The sequence below is a fragment of the Mustela nigripes genome, chromosome 1 (genome assembly GCF_022355385.1).
Source record: "Mustela nigripes isolate SB6536 chromosome 1, MUSNIG.SB6536, whole genome shotgun sequence".
In the NCBI taxonomy this organism is placed as follows: Eukaryota; Metazoa; Chordata; class Mammalia; order Carnivora; family Mustelidae; genus Mustela; species Mustela nigripes.
Window position 1 is genome coordinate 213,089,935 of NC_081557.1, and position 18,630 is coordinate 213,108,564.

Here is an 18,630-nt window from a genome sequence, read left to right on the forward strand (position 1 = left end):
TTCCCCCAACCTCCCACCCCCCACCCCTTCAAATCCCTCAGATTGTTTTTCAGAGTCCCTAGTCTCTCATGGTTCATCTCCCCTTCCAATTTCCCCCAACTCCCTTCTCCTCTCCATCTCCCCATGTCCTCCATGTTATTTGTTATGCTCCACAAATAAGTGAAACCATATGATAATTGGCTCTCTCTGCTTGAGTTATTTTACTCAGCATAATTGCAAAGATCTATTTTCAAATAAGGTAACTTTCACAAGTGCTAGGGGTCAAGAATTCAAAATATATATATTTTTTTGATGACGCAATTCAACCCATAAGAGGGATGTAAACATGACAAATACAGAGTAACATAGAATTGCTTCAGGATAAATAGAGAGAACTGAGGCACATGCCTGGAACTTTTGATAAATTTATTTCTCTCAATCAGGAAACATGAATCAGGAAACAACACATTTCATGGAGAAGGTAACAGTGGATTGGGAGGCCAGAATAATTGAGGAAAACCCTTTCTCATAAGAACAGAGGGAGTAAAGTTGCTCCCTTACTGTCTACTGTATACTATTCCTACTCTACCTCATTTAATCCCTCCAACATCCCTAAGAGGTGGGGAAGTAAATTCACACTCATGAATGATTAAGCAACTTGCTCAAGATGAGACCACTGGTAAATTTCAGGTCTGGAATATGAACACAGTTATGCCTGGCTTCAGAGCCAGAGAGCTTGTGAGAGCTCTCACAGCTGTTCAATGCTATCTACACATAAGGGATTAAGATTATTATAATATAATTGTGGGTCTGTCATTATTATTGCCACATGGAAATGGTGACCACTAGATGTAGATGAACTCACCAAGGGGATCCAAGGTCACTCACTCAACTGACCTGATTTCTCTAACCATCCTCCATCTTCTTCCCCTATCCTCAGATCCTTTCTTACCTCTGGGTCCAGAAGGGTCAATCCTTGAGGTATTAGTGCAGCTGTAGCCCACTGAGACTTCCATAAACAGGCCACAGGTAGGAGAGCTAAGATGTTGTGCAGAGTCTTGAGTCTAACACACCTAACACACCTAAACTGACAACCCCAGAGTCCTTATCCAGCTCTGTGACCTAGTATCATTGAGTTTCAATTTCCCCACTTGTAAAATAAGTACAATTATGCCTACTCATATGGTTATTGTGAAGATTAATTAAATGTGGCAATACATGAAAAACACCTAGTATAGCACCTGATACCTATGCATAGTCAACTAATTATACCTGATATGATAACTTTCTTACCTCCCTAAACCAACAGGCTCTCCTCTATTTTAGTTCATTGTGCTATACTCCTGTACTCTGATCCAAATGGAGGGGTGGAATGAAAGAACACTAGATCCATAGAACACAAACACAGTGGGATTTTGCCCAAGGGCAGTCATACTTCAAACCACGTGGTGTAGGGTACAGGAACACACAGAGGTCATAGTTTCCTAGGATGGCTGTAACAAAATGCTACAGACTGGGCAAGTTAAAACAACAGAAATGTATTGTTTCACAGTTCTGGAGGCTAGATGCCTAAAATCAAGGTGTTGGCAGGGCCATGTTCCATCTGAAACCCCTAGTAGACAATCCATTCTTGCTTCTTCCAGTTTCTAGTAGCCTCAGGAGCAGTTCCCCAGCCAGTAAATACACCATTCCAGGATCTGACTTCATCCTTACATAACCTTCCCCTGGTGTCCCAGTGTCTTCACATGGCTATCTTCTTCATAACAACATGACTCATATTGGATTAGAAGCCCACCCTACTGCAGTACAATCTTATTTTAACTAATTATGTCTACGATGACCCCATTTCCAAATAAGATAACAGTCTGAGGTCCTGGGGTTAGGAGTTCAACATCTATTTTGTGGGAGACACAATTCAGCCCACAACAGACCATGCAGACCAAACTCCAAGATTCTGGCTTTCCATTCTCCCTTCCTCTCCATTCCCCTCCCCTCCAGGACCTAGGTTGCAGTCTGGCTGATGAGACATTTGAACCCTCAGATTGAAGAGACTCCTTGCATGCATCTCTTTCCAACTCAGCATGCAAACAACATTGATCATTTGAAACCAGCCACAGTGGAAGTATTCACACAACAAACACTTCTCAGAGAGACTATTATTCAGCCTTTACCATTCCACAGATGCCTGGGGGAGTCCCTCAGTTCCTGTGGCATAATAAAGAGACAGAATCCATGGGTTTCAAATTAGAGTGGACTGAACGGAGGAGGACTTTCATGTGGGGGCTGAGAAAGTCAGTTCACTTCTCCTGGGAAGTGTGTAATAGAGGTCAGAATGTTTTTCATGCTACCCTGTAGGCCAATGGTAAAGACTGAGGGAGATAATGGGTGGAAATACAATATATTCTTTCCAAACATAGGATTATTATGTTGCATTTTTCTTGCAGGGACTTGTTTTATTCACCTTGAAAAATACAAACAGGCCTCAGACATGGCACATGGTGGCTACCCAATATTTATTAAATTAAAATCCTAATCAGAAAAGGCAGGTTTTCTTCACCTTGCCCAAGTTTAACTTCAGTAAAAACACAAGTCTAGCAATCTGGCCAACTGCTAAACCAGAATGACTTCTAGAGAGACCATATCAATAATTCACCTTGTCAACAATTCATACAACAGTGGCCAATGCTTTCATCTGTCTCCAGTTGGAACTTGGAATGGATTATCAATCCCCTGTGTTCTCTCCTTTATCCACCCACACTCTCTGCAACTTTGCACCAGCTCTTGTTCTAAGGCCTTACTTGGACTGTGGCATTATGACATTAGTATCACAATGGGTCTTCTGACTTGTATCTGCTCCACTTACTCAGCCATCTTTCTACCCTCTGCCTGAGGTAGTCTTTCTCAACACATATCTGACCATTTCATCTTATTACTTAAGATCTAAAAATTATTTTTCCACCCTTAGATGCAACTCAAACTCCCTGGGGTTGCATTCAAGACACTGGGGGTATTATTTGATTTGGATCTAGGCATGATTCTTTCATCTCCTTCTGTAAACAGACCCTGACCCCACTACAGATAGAGACAGGCAAGTGACCCAAGTCAAGCCAATTAGATTTCCCATCTCCTAGTCCCTGTGACTGGTGAGCCAGGAAGATCACAGGACTCAAGTAAAGCCAATCAGTGTTCCCTGGGACCTACTCTTTTCTTTTATTTAAAGTTTCTTTTATTTAAAGTCATTATTTTGGAAAGAAATAAATTTATCTATATATCGTGTTCCTTATCACATGAGGAAATTCCATCTCGACAATAAAGCATCTTTAACCTTGGGGCCAGTTTCTCTGGAGTCATGCCCTGTTCTGCCCACACCCAAGCTTTGCCACATAAATGCACCCCATTTCACTTCTTTGGTTGGATTTCTGTGATGAAAAAGAATCCTGACTAGTAGGACAGCCCTTGGCATTCTGTTCTCAGCTTGTCTCTCCAGCCTCACCAACCTTCCTACCCCAGGATCTATGCTGTCATATCACTCCTGATCTCAGATCATGCCATGATCTCCACATCCCCATCCCTTTGCATAATCTGATGTCTCTTTCTGGAATTCTCTTGTTGATGTTTGAACACCCACTTTTTTCCTATTATTTGTGTATGCATGTGTGCTTTTGTCTGTCTTTCCCAGTGTAGATAAACTTCAAAAAATCAAAGTATAAATTCACTGCTGTGTCCCTGCCACCTACCCAGGGTTGAGAACATAGTATATACACAGTAAATACTTTTATGAAAAAGAAAAATGCATTTATCTTCAAGATTAGAGGGAATTTGGTCATGATATAAAATCAGAGACTTTGAGGTCACAACTTCGCCAGACTTTGAACTTTCTGAGGACAGTCCCTGTGTATTACCATTCCTAATGCTCTAGACCTGCAGATAGGTCTTAGTATGTGGTGGGTTTCTAATAAAACTGTGTGTACCATGTAGCCCATAAGCTTTTGGGCCTGAGCTGAGCCTCTGGGGTGCCTAAAAAACTTGAGGGCATTCATTAAACCTGTGTTTGGATCTAGGTGGCAAATAGTCTAACTTTGCTTCTCTAATTACTTTTCATCGTTTTCGGTGGAATAATAAATTACCTTACCATTGATAATAGTACCTTACATTTATTTTTATCTAACTAAATTCAATATTTTTTAAGCCATTTAATTCTTATAAGAATGTTGCATCATAGCTACTATGGTTTTCCCCCTTTTTAAGATTAGGAAACTGAAGGTCCCAGCTTTTAGGCAACATGCTCAGATGTCCATGACTGTAAGTGTCAGAGTAGGAGTGGAGTTCCAAGGCCATCTGACAACATTCCTGTATCCTTGGCCACTTCACCATGACCTTCACTTAGCTGAGACTATGGAAGGTGCCACAATCACATTAGGGACAGAAATGTCAATAGGACACCACTCCTATCTTCAAAGAGCTGGGGACTCCTGGAAAAACAGATAATGGCATGAAGGTAGGTGTATAAAAGTAAAGTATAGGAAACAGAGAGCTAATACCCACTGAGAGAAGACTGAGGGGACCAAGGAGATAAGAAAATCCATTGGAACTGAATTCTAAAGATGAGTGTATGTTAGCCAGAAAAGGAAACTGTAAAGAATAAGAAAAAAGGAGAAGAAGAGCACTCTCCAAAGAGAAAGCAAATGCAAAGGGCCGGAAACAGAACAGAACGTGGTAAATAGAACTCAAAGAATATCAACATTTGAGGCAGAGAGCGGGGAAGGGGGAGGATCATATCATTAAGATATCAAAGGCATGGACATCTCACCAGGAAATTAGACTATCTTGAAGATTCTTATATAGACCAATATAACTCAGCATACTAGGCATAGGCATTGGAATCAGACAGATCTGAGCTGATGCAAATGAGCCAAAAGTAAGGTCCTACATGATATTTCTTTACTATGACCTAAGAGAGCAGAAGTGAAAGAAACAGGAGGGTGGGCCAAGAAAAATACTTTATCAAGTTGGCTGCCACTAGGTTCACCTGCCAACCAGGTGCAACAGGTTGTCTGAATATAAAATGAGCTTTGCACAGCCTAACCAGGGGAATCAAAGAGGGGTGGAATCAATCCATTTGGTTCCATCTCCCACAGATCAAGTGTTTAACCCATACAGAACTAATTCCCCACTTCTTCTGAGCTACATATGCCCAGGTGACTAAGGGTACTGCAGATTCAAGGCCACAGAGATCCCAGGACAGGAGGCAATAGGCAAACTGCACAGGGTGCCCAAGTGTGGTACTGGCAGATCTCACCTGCCAAAAGTTGGTGGAACTCCTGCTGAGCTTGTTGCTATAGGAGCCCTTGAACAAAAACTCAGGTGAGAACTAGAGGATCTAAAGAGGTAGACTCATCAAATGCAGACTTGCCCATCACTTACTGGCTGTTGTATCTTATGTGCTGGCTAAAGACCACTCGATACTTCAGTTTTTTCTGATAAAATGGGAATAATAATTATCTAGCCCATGAGAAAATTCAATAATTATTTAGCTCATTAAATTGTACTTGGTGTCTAGAAAATGTTTAGTAAATGGCAGCTATCTTTTATTAATTATTACTATCACCACCATCAACAACAATAATTTTATTGAACAACATTTCTCTGAGATTTCTACTTTGAATCACTATGGGTTTTTTTTATATTAATGACAAGTTTTATTATAAAGGATACATATCAGGAGCTGGCAAGTGAAGAGACACAAATGGCTGTCTCAACACAAGACACTTGACATCCTCAAGTAGAAGCAATTTAAGAGGCAACTAGAGTGACTAACATGGAAGGAGGAAACCACAGTCTTTATATAATCTAATTTCAGAGGGAAAAAAAATAATCCCACCTCTTTTGTCTTATTATATTCATTAGAAGCATGTTAATATTTCCACCTCACATGCAAGAAGACAGGATTACATACATTCTGAAATGTACAACCTTTTTTTTTTAATTTTTTATTTTTTAGAATCACTATGGGTTATTTATTTATTTATTTGTTTGTTTATTTATTTATTTATTTTTAATAATTTTTTATTTCTTATAAACATATATTTTTATCCCCAGGGGTACAGGTCTGTGAATCACCAGGTTTACACACTTCACAGCACTCACCAAAGCACATACCCTCCCCAATGTCCATAATCCCACCCCCTTCTCCCAAACCCCCTCCCCCCAGCAACCCTCAGTTTGTTTTGTGAGATTAAGAGTCACTTATGGTTTGTCTCCCTCCCAATCCCATCTTCTTTCATTTATTCTTCTCGTACCCACTTAAGCCCCCATGTTGCATCACCACTTCCTCATATCAGGGAGATCATATGATAGTTGTCTTTCTCTGCTTGACTTCTTTCGCTAAGCATGATACGCTCTAGTTCCATCCATGTTGTCGCAAATGGCAAGATTTCATTTCTTTTGATGGCTGCATAGTATTCCATTGTGTATATATACCACATCTTCTCCAGAATAGATCACATCCTCGGTCCTAAATCAGGACTCAACCGGTATCAAAAGATCGGGATCATTCCCTGCATATTTTCAGACCACAATGCTCTAAAGCTAGAACTCAACCACAAAAGGAAGTTTGAAAAGAACCAAAATACATGGAGACTAAACAGCATCCTTCTAAAGAATGAATGGGTCAACCGGGAAATTAAAGAAGAATTGAAAAAAATTATGGAAACAAATGATAATGAAAATACAACGGTTCAAAATCTGTGGGACACAACAAAGGCAGTCCTGAGAGGAAAATATATAGCGATACAAGCCTTTCTCAAGAAACAAGAAAGGTCTCAGGTACACAATCTAACCCTACAACTAAAGGAGCTGGAGAAAGAACAAGAAAGAAACCCTAAGCCCAGCAGGAGAAGAGAAATCATAAAGATCAGAGCAGAAATCAATGAAATAGAAACCAAAAAAATAATAGAACAAATCAACGAAAGTAAGAGCTGGTTCTTTGAAAGAATTAATAAAATTGATAAGCCCCTGGCCCGACTTATCAAAAAGAAAAGAGAAAGGACCCAAATAAATAAAATCATGAATGAAAGAGGAGAGATCACAACTAACACCAAAGAAATACAAACTATTATAAGAACATACTATGAGCAACTCTACGGCAATAAATTTGACAATCTGGAAGAAATGGATGCATTCCTAGAAACATATAAACTACCACAACTGAACCAGGAAGAAATAGAAAGCCTGAACAGACCCATAACCAGTAAGGAGATTGAAACAGTCATTAAAAATCTCCAAACAAACAAAAGCCCAGGGCCAGACGGCTTCCCGGGGGAATTCTACCAAACATTTAAAGAACTAATTCCTATTCTCCTAAAACTGTTCCAAAAAATCACTATGGGTTTTTAACCTACTATTTTATACAAAAGCAAGCAAGAGTAACCTTGATTTTTTTTTTTCCAAATAAAAAGCAGCACTTGGGGCGCCTGGGTGACTCAGTGGGTTAAAGCCTCTGCTTTCGGCTCAGGCCATGGTCCCAGGGTCCTGGGATCGAGCCCTACATCAAGCCCCGCATCAGTCTCTCTGCTCAGCAGGGAGCCTCCTTCCCTTTCTCTCTCTCTGGCTGCCTCTCTGTCTACCTGTGATCTCTGTCTGTCAAATAAATAAATAAAATCTTAAAAAAAAAAAAAGCATTTTATTTTAAATCCTTTTGATCTCTGTCTGTCTCTCTAGAAACCTAACTAGAAAGTACTGTTTGAGAAAGGGCCCAGAAGTTATGGACCCCAGTTCCATCCTTGCACATAAGCTGTATGTTCTTGGGCAATTCCATTTGCTCCAACCCACTAAATACACTGATTGTGGGCAGGCCCTCTGGGCCTCACCCCAGGAATCACAGGCCAATCCGGCTCAGCCATCTGAGAGCTCACAGTCTAGCAGGCAGGCATAAACCCTAAACCACCTGACTGTGGTATCAGTCAATATAGTCTTAACAAGCATCACAGAATGCCAAGGGGAAAACAGAGAATCACACAGGGCCTCTGGAAAATTGGTTCACTCATTTGTCAAAAGAATGAACAAGTGTGTCCCGAAATGTAGATCATAGATCTCTAGTAAAATTCAGACTAGTTTGGTGGTACACAGGACATTAAAATTATATTGAATAGTGTATTGAGAAAATCACTCTCCTTACAATCTCGTTTCACTCAGGAGAGATCCATAATGGACAGTTTGCTAAACTTCATTTTTTGATAAAAAAGGGGACAGACCAATGGCTCAGAGCTTATTTTGGCTGATGTGGTTTCCATGTATAATTGCATAACTTTATTTCATATTCTTATTTTATGTACTTTCTACAACTTTCATGGAAGCACTACTTTCAAACTGAAAATTTTATTTATAAATATATACTTAATTTTTTAAATATAAGTTGATTTAAAAAAAACATTATGTAAAAATAGTATAGATGGTATGCAATTGTAAGGAAATAACTTTTTCACTACATGATTCAATATGAAATAATCACTTATATGGATGACATACAAGTATAGCAAAAATCATGAAAGAGGAATCAAAATGCATAGTTTGGGAAACATTGGAGTAAATGACCTACAAGGTCTTCTACTTTCTAAATACCCTATTGTCTATTACACAAATACCTTATCGAAAACATTGCTTGGGAGTCTTTAACGTTTAACTGATTTAGCTAAGATGACTTAATTACCTGTTTCATCCTTCTGTGGCTTGGAATAAAGATATGGTGCGTAGAGCTAAGGCAGCCATTTTGGACCATGTGGTGGTCTTTATGATGAATACCAAAAGGTCTTAGAGCAGAAAGGAACATGGGACACTGATGAATACAGAACAACTAAAGTAGTCTTATACTAGCTACTACTAGACTTCTTTTATATGAAACTAAAATAAACTTCTTCAATGTGTACCTGACTCTGATTTTGGAATTTCTGTGGCTGGACCTATCTTAAGTGATGCAGAATTTAGTTCTTGCAAGAGAGGTACTACAAGAAATAGAATCTAAAATATGACATTGGATAAGGCACTAGAGGCAAACATTAAGGATATTTCATTTCTCTTCCTGATGCTTCATTATTGGTGTGTAGAAATACAACAGATCTCTGTACATATATTTTATATCCTGAAACTTTACTGAATTCATTTATCAGAGGATATTGCAGGTAAGAAATCTGGTGTCCCATGCTATGTGGTGGCAAAGCATTTCGCCAACTTACTGCCTACTGGTTGTTGGAACACAGACCACACACTCACTGAGGCTATAACATTTAAAATAGAAAAACAGGAAATCTCAAGAATGTTTATGTACTAATTCTCTATTGTTACATATCAGCTACCCCCAAAACTTAGCAGCTTGAAACAGCAACCATTTGTTATTTTTTGTGGTTGAGGAACTCAAGCACATTTAAGCTGGATCCCTTTGGATCCAGGATTCTTTCAGGGTTGCAGTTGAAGTATCATCTCGGGCTTCAGTCTCATTGGAAGGCTCAGCTGAGATCCACTACATTTCCTTATCTACCTTGCAGCTGGGTAATACAAAGCGACTAAGTTCTTTTCAACGAGATGTAAACTTAAACAGTGTGGGGAGCCTTTGGGAAAACTACTTAAGGAGAGCTGACTTACATTGAAGGAGCATCCCTTTTCTCCATCACCTTTTCTTTCTCCTGATGCCTGAGATATGGTTCTGATAGCTGGAGCTCCATGGAACATGAGGTAACCTGGAGGATAGAAAATAGTTCTTGAATAATGAAGTACTTGACAATGAAGGAGTCTAGGTCTCTGATGAAAACAAAGAGAAACTTCTACCTTATCTAAGTTGCTGGTTTTTTAGGTGTTTACTGTCAAACTGAAGCAAGCATCCAGTTTATGCCCACTCCTATGAACAGAGAATTCTTAGAACAGTGCTGGGCACACAAGTACTTTATAGCTACAAGGAGTTGTTACTACTCTAATTCCATGCATTGATGGGCACATTTGGCTATCCCAACAACCCTAGGGCACATGCACTTTGTACCATCTTCACTTTACATATGTGAATTCTGAGGCACATTAACCTCAGTCAACCAAAAATAATAGAGTAGAGATTCAACACAGGCATTTAAGCAGCAGAATCCACGCTCGTAAGCACTACCCTCCAGTGCTTCCTAATCTAGTCGAATTGTTGGTATTTTCACAATGTACATGTCCATAGATCATCCTACACTTTCTTATGAACCATAGTAATGTTCATTTGTAGTCTGGGTCTCTTTCAACATGCATATTGAACTGTAAAGTGTTAATGAAATATGAATTATGGGAATTTGGTTCCTGCTATAGTGGACTACACCTTTCTGTACACATTCTGATTTCCATTTCTGGTAAAAAAGGGACTCATCTTTCCTTTTGATCAATCCAGAGCTGGCTACAGGGAGCTGACCTCTCCTCTCCCCACCTTGACCCTCCTCTTGGCTATTCACAAACCAGAGGTAAGAAAGAACAGCATGTGGGTGCTGCTACTAATCTAATTAGGTGTCAGGGTGGAGGCTATGTTAGAGTTGTTGTAAGAGAAGAAGGGGGAAAGCACAGTCCAAACAGATAATGGGCATTGCTATGACTTTGATTATATGTGAGATTGTTCTAAGTACTTCACATAAACCACTAATCACTTAACCTTCTCAACCAGGGGTATCATTTATCCCCATTCTACAAATGAAGAAATTAAAGCAGAGGTAAGTTCAGTAGCTTGCCCAAGGTCAAACAGCCAGCATGCCATTCGAGGTATTCAGTCTCTAGGGACCATGTGCTTCATTACCAGATCTTCTGAACCACAATTTTCAAGTTAGCGAGGAGGGAGGAAAGGAACCAATTAATGAATGACCAAATTAATGAATAAGTAAATTACTTAATGGATAAATTTACAGACAAATGAACTGAATACATGAATAAATAAATACCACCACTTTTGTGAGGACTACATTGGATTTATTAGGTCTCCTTAGATTTTATCCTGAGGACCCACTTCCCAAGAAATCTTTGAATCTGAATCTTGTCAAAATAAGGGAAGGTAGGCTGTTATTGGTATGTCTGTAGGTACAGTAGGGGAGGGTAATCCCCGCTAGGGAAGAGAGGGGAAGCCATCAACACAGCTTCATCTTTTTCCTCCAGGCCCAGACTAGTGTCTCCCATTTCTCAGAAGCCAAATCACCTGTCAGTTACCTCCCAAACAGATTATATTTTCCTCCTCCCAAAAGCCATTATAATGAGATTCATTTGAGTTTCATAAAACAACAAAGGGTGGAAGTCTGCCATCATCATTCATACTTCACCATTCATTTATTTATTCATTGATTCACTTGTTCAAGATTTATGAAGTCCAACTATGTTTCAGGCTTTGTGCTGCCCCCAGCCTGGTCTGAGAGGAGAAGAAAGTCATTTTTCTGACTTTGCTTCTCCCATAACCCAGCTCTGAGACCAGGATAGGGATGCAAGAGATTTATCTGTACATAACCTCAGAACAACTGGTAGAGGAGTAGGTAAGTGAGACTGTCCCCAAAAGGAAGGTGATATAGGCTGTGTTATCATGCTGACTAATGCTGGGATCATCCTTGCATGAGAAATTGGGGATGTGCTTCAGAACTTTTAAGAGATCTTACCTAGGGATGATAAAGTTGTGCTACCTATCACCTTACTCCCATTCATCTTTAGTTGAGGTGAGGGTGCTCCCAGGGATCCTAACCCTCTTGCACTTCTGGTTTCCCATCATGCATAAAACCACTCAGGCAGAAAGTTGCAGGTGCCTATAGTAGAATGTTATGGGCATGCACTAGAATAATGGGTGCCAACAGGTTATAGGTGAGACACTATAGAATCTGCTACAAATGGGCACGTAGGTGATTGATCAAGGCAGGAACTGAAATAGATGTATGACCTAGGGACTATGAGAGCAGACAGGAGGGAACCATAACTTCTCCACTGGACTTCCCTGACCACCCTCCATCGTGCGCGTGCATGCCCACACACATACACACACACACACACACACACACACACACACACTCACACCAGTTTCAAGGTTGATTAACACTTTTTTCTGGTTTCTTTCACCGCTCACAAGCATTCCTTATTAGAGCACTTAACATAAGTACTCATGTTTTCCTCTTTATGATAATAAATGACCTTTTGATACCCCAACTCTGGAAAAGATCATGGTTTCACTTCTGATATCTAAATCAACATAAAAAAATTCCTATGCTATAAATACATGTAGGAAGCTCAAGTCAGTTGTGATGTTTTCTTATGTTGATAAAATATTTGTGTATATGTAAAAATATCAGATTATTTCCTAACAATTTCTTGGTACTCCCTTTTTGGTGCCCAGGCACATTCTTGGTCTGCTTTTTGGGAAGTCTCTACCCTCTTCTCAAGACTTAAGCATCATGGTGGGTGGGAGCGGTTCTTATTATCTACTTAACATTGTCAGTATCCTTAAGGTCTAATAACATCAGACACAAAATAGGAAGTCTTCAAACACTGGCTGGATGGATGGATAGATGGACAGATGGACCAACGGATGGATGGAGAAATTAGTGAGTTTTATTTGGATAGAGAGAAGTCTCAGAACATGTCAGAGTTTTCAAAGTAAACTCTAAAACCAGTCTTAGAGGATGACCAGTGAAAGTCTTCATGCAGATATTCATGATAGGAAACAAGCATATCTTGACACTTCTTCTCCAGGTATTATGAGCTACCATTTAATTTAACTTAGCTCTGCTCTCAGGTTAGAATCCATCAAGTCCCTGAGGTTAGAGCTTCTCAGGTCCTTCCAGTCAGCTTGACATGGAAAGACCTCATGGGTGGTCTCTGAAGTTGTCAGCAGCTTTGACCACTGCCACAAATAATTTATTCCTTCTGCTTGGGTTTTTGCTACTGAGAGGGACAGGCTAATTGGGTCTTCCTGGCAATTCACATCAGCTAGAAGCTTCCTGCTAATATCCCACTACCTCTTTTCCAACCTTTCTCAGTGCCAAGGCATAAAGAGGAGGAACATTCATAAAGCACATGCCTGCTGAGAATACCCTCTAGTGATTGTTTTCCCCAATCCAAGCATTCCCTGCCAGCTACTTCAAAGGCTTTTGAAGTCACTGCTAATTTAAAAGCAATAATAAGATTGACACTGAAATGCTTCCCAGCTGTTTATTCTGGGCAATAACTCTCCCCAGTTCCTTTACAACCTGCTTTCTGTTACAATTTGGGGTTTGCAAAACATGACTTTTAAAACACATTCAAGCAGAGCAGAACAAGTTTCTAAAACAAAGAAATAACATGATTCTAGCATGGATATAAACATGTTCGTCTCCATTTAGGATATATTTCTCTTTTTTTAAGATTTTATTTATTTATTTGACAGAGAGAGATCACAAGTAGATGGAGATGCAGGCAGAGAGAGAGAGGGAAGCAGGCTCCCTGCTGAGCAGAGAGCCTGATGCGGGACTTGATCCCAGGACCTGATCAGGATCAGGACCTGAGTTGAAGGCAGTGGCTTAACCCACTGAGCCACCCAGGCACCCCTAGGATATATTTCTTAATAATGAACCTCAGTGAATGCAGGTATTAGAGTCAGTGAATCCTAGGTTCAAAACCAACTCTTCATTTATTAATTGGATAAGTTATTTAAACCCCCTGAAAGTTCTTTTCCAAAATTAAGGCATGAAAGCACCTCTCTTGAAAACTGGCCAGGAAAATAATAAGCCATGGGGAAAAATGCAGGTATAGGATGCAGATCAGACCTGAGGTCAAATCTCAGCTCTGACCTTAGGCTTGATCAATTCTCCCAATCCTTCTAAGAATCAGGTTATTTCCCCCATCAAATGGAAATAAGATATATCTCATATGGTAGATATAAGGATTAAGCTTTATGACCTATAAAACACTGCTGAGTAAATGTTCAATAAAATGATAGGCTTTGTAGATGGAGAGATGAAGAGAGGAAAATATGCAAGATGCTGGTGCATGGCATTGCTCAGCCTTCTCAGCAAGCACCATCTATTTAAAAAAAAAAAAAAAACTGTTGTCATTGGAGGCTATCAGCCATTGCTTCATAATTGATCACCCAAAAGCTCAGTGACAGATTTTATTACTGCTTTCATTAGTTTTACACTATTTTGTTGTAAACATTTTGTCAGTGTTTAAGCCCAGGCTTAAAATAATAACAGTTAAGTATGGCTCATGAGTCTACACTTCACCTGCAGGTTGGCAGTTCTTCTGATCTAGGATGGCCTCAACTGCAATAGTTTGTCTCTGCTCCACATGGTTTCTCATCCTCTGGCAGGCTAGCCTCAGCTTGTTTACACAGGGGCCGGGCAAGGCCCCAAAAGAGAGTGAGTAAAAGCTCAGAACTGGCACTTCATAACTTCTGCCATATTCATTGGCCAAAGCACATCACCAGGCCAGTTCAGATCCAAAGACTAGGAGAAAGAGCACACCTCTTGATGGAGGGAGTTGTAAAACTACATGCCAAAGAGGTGGAAAGCATGCCCATTTTTACAATCTATTTCACTACCCCAAAATAAATTATAGTGGGTATTTTACAATGAATTTATCATGAGAATTCATATGCTCTGTCTTCAGGCATAGGCTCAGGAACAGCCTTTCAGAAATGATCATTTACAAGATTTTCCTTTTGAAAAAACTTGTTAAGCAAGTAGTTTGCATCATAAGTCCTTGGGAGAATTAACCTGGCTTTACTCACTTGCTGTCAGTAAGATATTTCACTATCTGAGGGTACTTCCTAGGCCCTTTTCAGGATGGTGGTGAGTGACAAAATATGGATTACACATGTGTAGCAGCTGCAATGCTCTTACCAAAGCTAGGAGAGGATAATGGCAGGATGAAGCTCCTGAATGCCAACTCTGTTACAGGCCCATCAGACCATCCCATTCAGGGTGGGTAGCTTTGCTAAGGACCTAGAACTTGTTGGAGCCAAATAAACAAACAAACAAGCAAAAAGTAAAAAAAAAAAGGGGGGGGGGAATAAAGCCAGCATTATATGATTTGCTCAAAGTTATGTGGGAAGAACGACCCTCTCAAATATTAATGCACCACAAATCAACTTGTATATGTCAGACTCATCCAGTAAAAGGCAGATTCTGATTAAGGAAGTCTGGGATGGGGCCCGAGATTCTGAATTTTTGATTAGTTGCTGTTGCTGGCCCACCAATCATGCCAGGAATAGAAGGGAATTAAAATTGGGAAAGCAGAGAAACAAATCCAGTTATCTGGATTACTCCAGAGTCTAGATGTTACACCCCTATACAAACAATGGCTTTGATACTCCCTAATATAAAGGGCTTTTGGAAGAGGCCAGGCCTGGGAACATTGGCTGCACAACCACTTAGGTGACAGAATGTAGAAGAGAACAGGTGTGAGGGAAGAGTTGATCATATAGCCACATCTGGAACCTAGGTATGATTGAAGACCTAGTTACCTTCCCTCTCCCCCTTCTCACCAACTGGAACTTCCTAGAAGTTCCACCTCTTTTCTCTCACTCCCACTGTCATGGACATACTCCAGGTTCAAATTCTAGCTCTGCCATTTATTAGCTGGGTGATTCTTTCACTCTCTCTTTACCAGATTAAAGAATATATTCCTAAAATTGTGGTGAGGGATACACCAGGGAATATATATATTAAAAATGCTTAAAAGAATGCCTGACAAGGGCACCTGGGTGGCTCAGTTGGTTGAGTGACAGCCTTCGGCTCAAGTCATGATCCTGGAGTTCCAGGATCGAGGTCCGCATTGGGCTTTCTGCTCAGCATGGGGTGTGCTTCTCCCTCTGACCTTCCCTCTTCTCACGCTCTCTCTCTCTCTCTCTCTCTCTCATTCTCTCTCTCACATAAATAAATACAAAAAAAAAAAATCTGTAAGAACCTACCATTGTGGCCTCGGTGATGACATTTGATGACGATTTTGTGAACTGAGAGGACTCAGTGCTGAAACAAAGGGCAGGATAGGTAGCCACCCCTTCTCTATCACAGCAATGCTGTAAGATTAGGGCTGCTGGCCCCATCATTCTATGGAGGCAGTTGAAATGTCTAGGCCCCGTAGTCAACAGTTAGTAAGTGGTTCCCACACAAAGACAGACCAATGCATGGCCTCCCTCCAGAACCCATGAATGTGACCTCACTGGGAACAAGTTGTCTTTGAAAATGTAGCCAAATGGAGGATCTTGAGATGAGGAGGTCTCTGGAACTATTTGGGTGGGCCCTAAATCAAGTGACAAGTATCCATGTAAGAGACATAGAGAAGACACACCGAGGCAGGGCAAAATGAGGATGGATCAGAGAGAGAAGTGGCCACAAGCCAAGGAATGACACCCAGAGACGGGTGGGGCAAGGGAGGAGGTCTCCCATAGCACCTCCAGAGGGAGCTCAGACTTAGTGGCTTCTTGATTTCAGACTTCTGGCCTCCAGAACTATGAGAGAGTAATTTTCTATTGTTTGAAGCCACCAAGCTTATGGTCATTCATTAAAATAGCCTCAGGAAATGAATACACTGTTGAAGCCAGGATTCAGACCCAAGTCTGCCTGACCCTGCTCTGTAACTTGGGATAGATGATCTACATTTCCAAGACTTTGTTTCCTCAACTATAAAAGGGAGTTACACCAAAGATTAAGTAAGGTAATATGCTTAGTGTAAGTACCTGACACACTGATTAGGAGGGAGACTCAACCATACGTCAGTGGAAATTTATGGAGCCAGTAGTGCACAGAGGAAATGAAACTCAGGAGGCATCAAGCTTGAGTTCAGAAGACAATTTTTTCTGCCATTTCCAGCTGTGTGACTTAACCTGTCTGAGCCTAGTTCCCTCATTAGTAAAATGGAGATAATACCTTCTTCCCAGGACTGTTATAGAGAGTAAATAAGATCAAGCTGAAAGAGCATAATAAGGATGAAGATAGTTGCTTTTCCTTTCTTCCTTCTTGGTTGCTCAGAATTAGAGACATAAGCCAGTTTCTCTGCCTAGGACATCTCAGACATACATAAGGCAAGGTATGCCTACACTGTTTTCAAAATATTCAGTGAAAAGTCTAGTTCTTCCAACCTCAGATGGGGTGCACACTGAGTCCACATGAGGCTAATCACTAGAAATACAGAGTTGAATACAGATGAGCAGAACTCATTTCACCAACTTAAAATTCTCTCAGAATTCATGAATTGAGCACTCTGAACTGAACTTGAACCCTTTGGCATTCGAATTGGCTTATACAGTTTTGATTGTAAGAAAAGAGAATTTTAAGAAGTCATTAAACAAGGTGAAAAGCCTTATTGGACACGAATTGGCTCTTAAAGAATATTACAATGATATAAAGCTCAAATGGGTCAGAAATTTATGAAAGTCATTTCCCTTAAATAAAACATGACTTTAAATATTCAAGGGAGAACACTTTGCAAAATGTACTTGGTGTTTTAAAACATCTGAAGAACTGCAAAAGTTTTTGCTCATTCCAAACATATTGTGCTGGATGTCAACAGTTGCATCAGAACTGGGGGCTCTACAGGACCTCAGCCTATGCACTGAGCCACCTGCACAACCCTGCTTTTTCTCAGGACAAAACCACACTAAGCAATCATTGTCCCACTCAATCCAGGAGGCCACTAAAAAATGGCCATTGGACACACAATTTGGAGCCCTAGTTGGTTCTGGATACATGACATTGGAACAGCCTGTCAAATAGAATGTGAACTTCTTGAGAGTAAATAAGAGGCCTTTTTCACCGTTATATTTTCCAATACTTAACACAATGAGGCAGTCAGTAAATGTTTAAGTTTGGATGCAGCCAAAACCATACCAAGGTATACAAAGCCTATCTTTCTATTTTGCATGATTGTTGTGAACACATGTTGGTGCCGGTGTATCATGGAATCTTCAAAGCAATCCTAAGACATACATATCTAATATTATTCTCAAATGTATAAATTAGGGGGATGGTGAACACCAAGGTTGAATCACCTTCCAAAGCCCATGTAATATGGAAGTGGCAGAGCTGGAATGAGAGGAGCCCCAGATCCCCTGGCTCTGAAGCTGATTCACTTTCTATTCCTGTGCCCAAACTTCCTATGAGATACTAATTTCCTTGCACAGTATAAGGAGGCTCAAAGGAGTCCTCAGTGATGCTAATGAAACCTGAGTCCTAGGTTGAAAATAGTCCAGCAGGCCAGTGATGAAATTTGGGGGCAAATCCCAAAGGGGTGTTTAATACTCTCAAATGCTCCTATAGTCTACTCTCCTCTGATCCAATGCCTCAAAAGTCACCTCTTCCCCTAGCACTATAATTTAGAAAGACATGTTCACTCTTGGGGACTTAGGACTTATCAGAAATGATGGTTCACTTCAGCCTTGGTGCGGAGAAACACTGCCAGCACGCACCTCATCTATAAACCAAGTTGGTCCTCACAATGTCCTGAGCTATGCTTATTGTGTTTGTAAGGGGCTGAAATGGAGTTAGAGAGGGAATAAGTCAAAGGAAGACACAATGTATGATGAGTGACCAAGAATCAGAGAACTTGTGACCTAAAAAGCACCAAAGATCACTTGATCTAACATCTTCAATTTATAGACAGTGAATATGAGACACAGAGACATTCATTAATAATTGCAGC

General features: G+C 40.4%; 1 long non-coding RNA gene across 1 annotated transcript in view; it reads right to left on the reverse strand.

The window, feature by feature from the left end:
• Positions 1-9,633: 9,633 nt before the first annotated feature.
• The window catches only part of LOC132004634 (uncharacterized), a 109,645-nt gene continuing 100,648 nt past the window's right edge, over positions 9,634-18,630 (reverse strand). The window contains exon 4 of the long non-coding RNA XR_009400592.1: positions 9,634-9,710. This is a non-coding gene — a long non-coding RNA (uncharacterized LOC132004634). The remainder of the gene's footprint in view (positions 9,711-18,630) is intronic.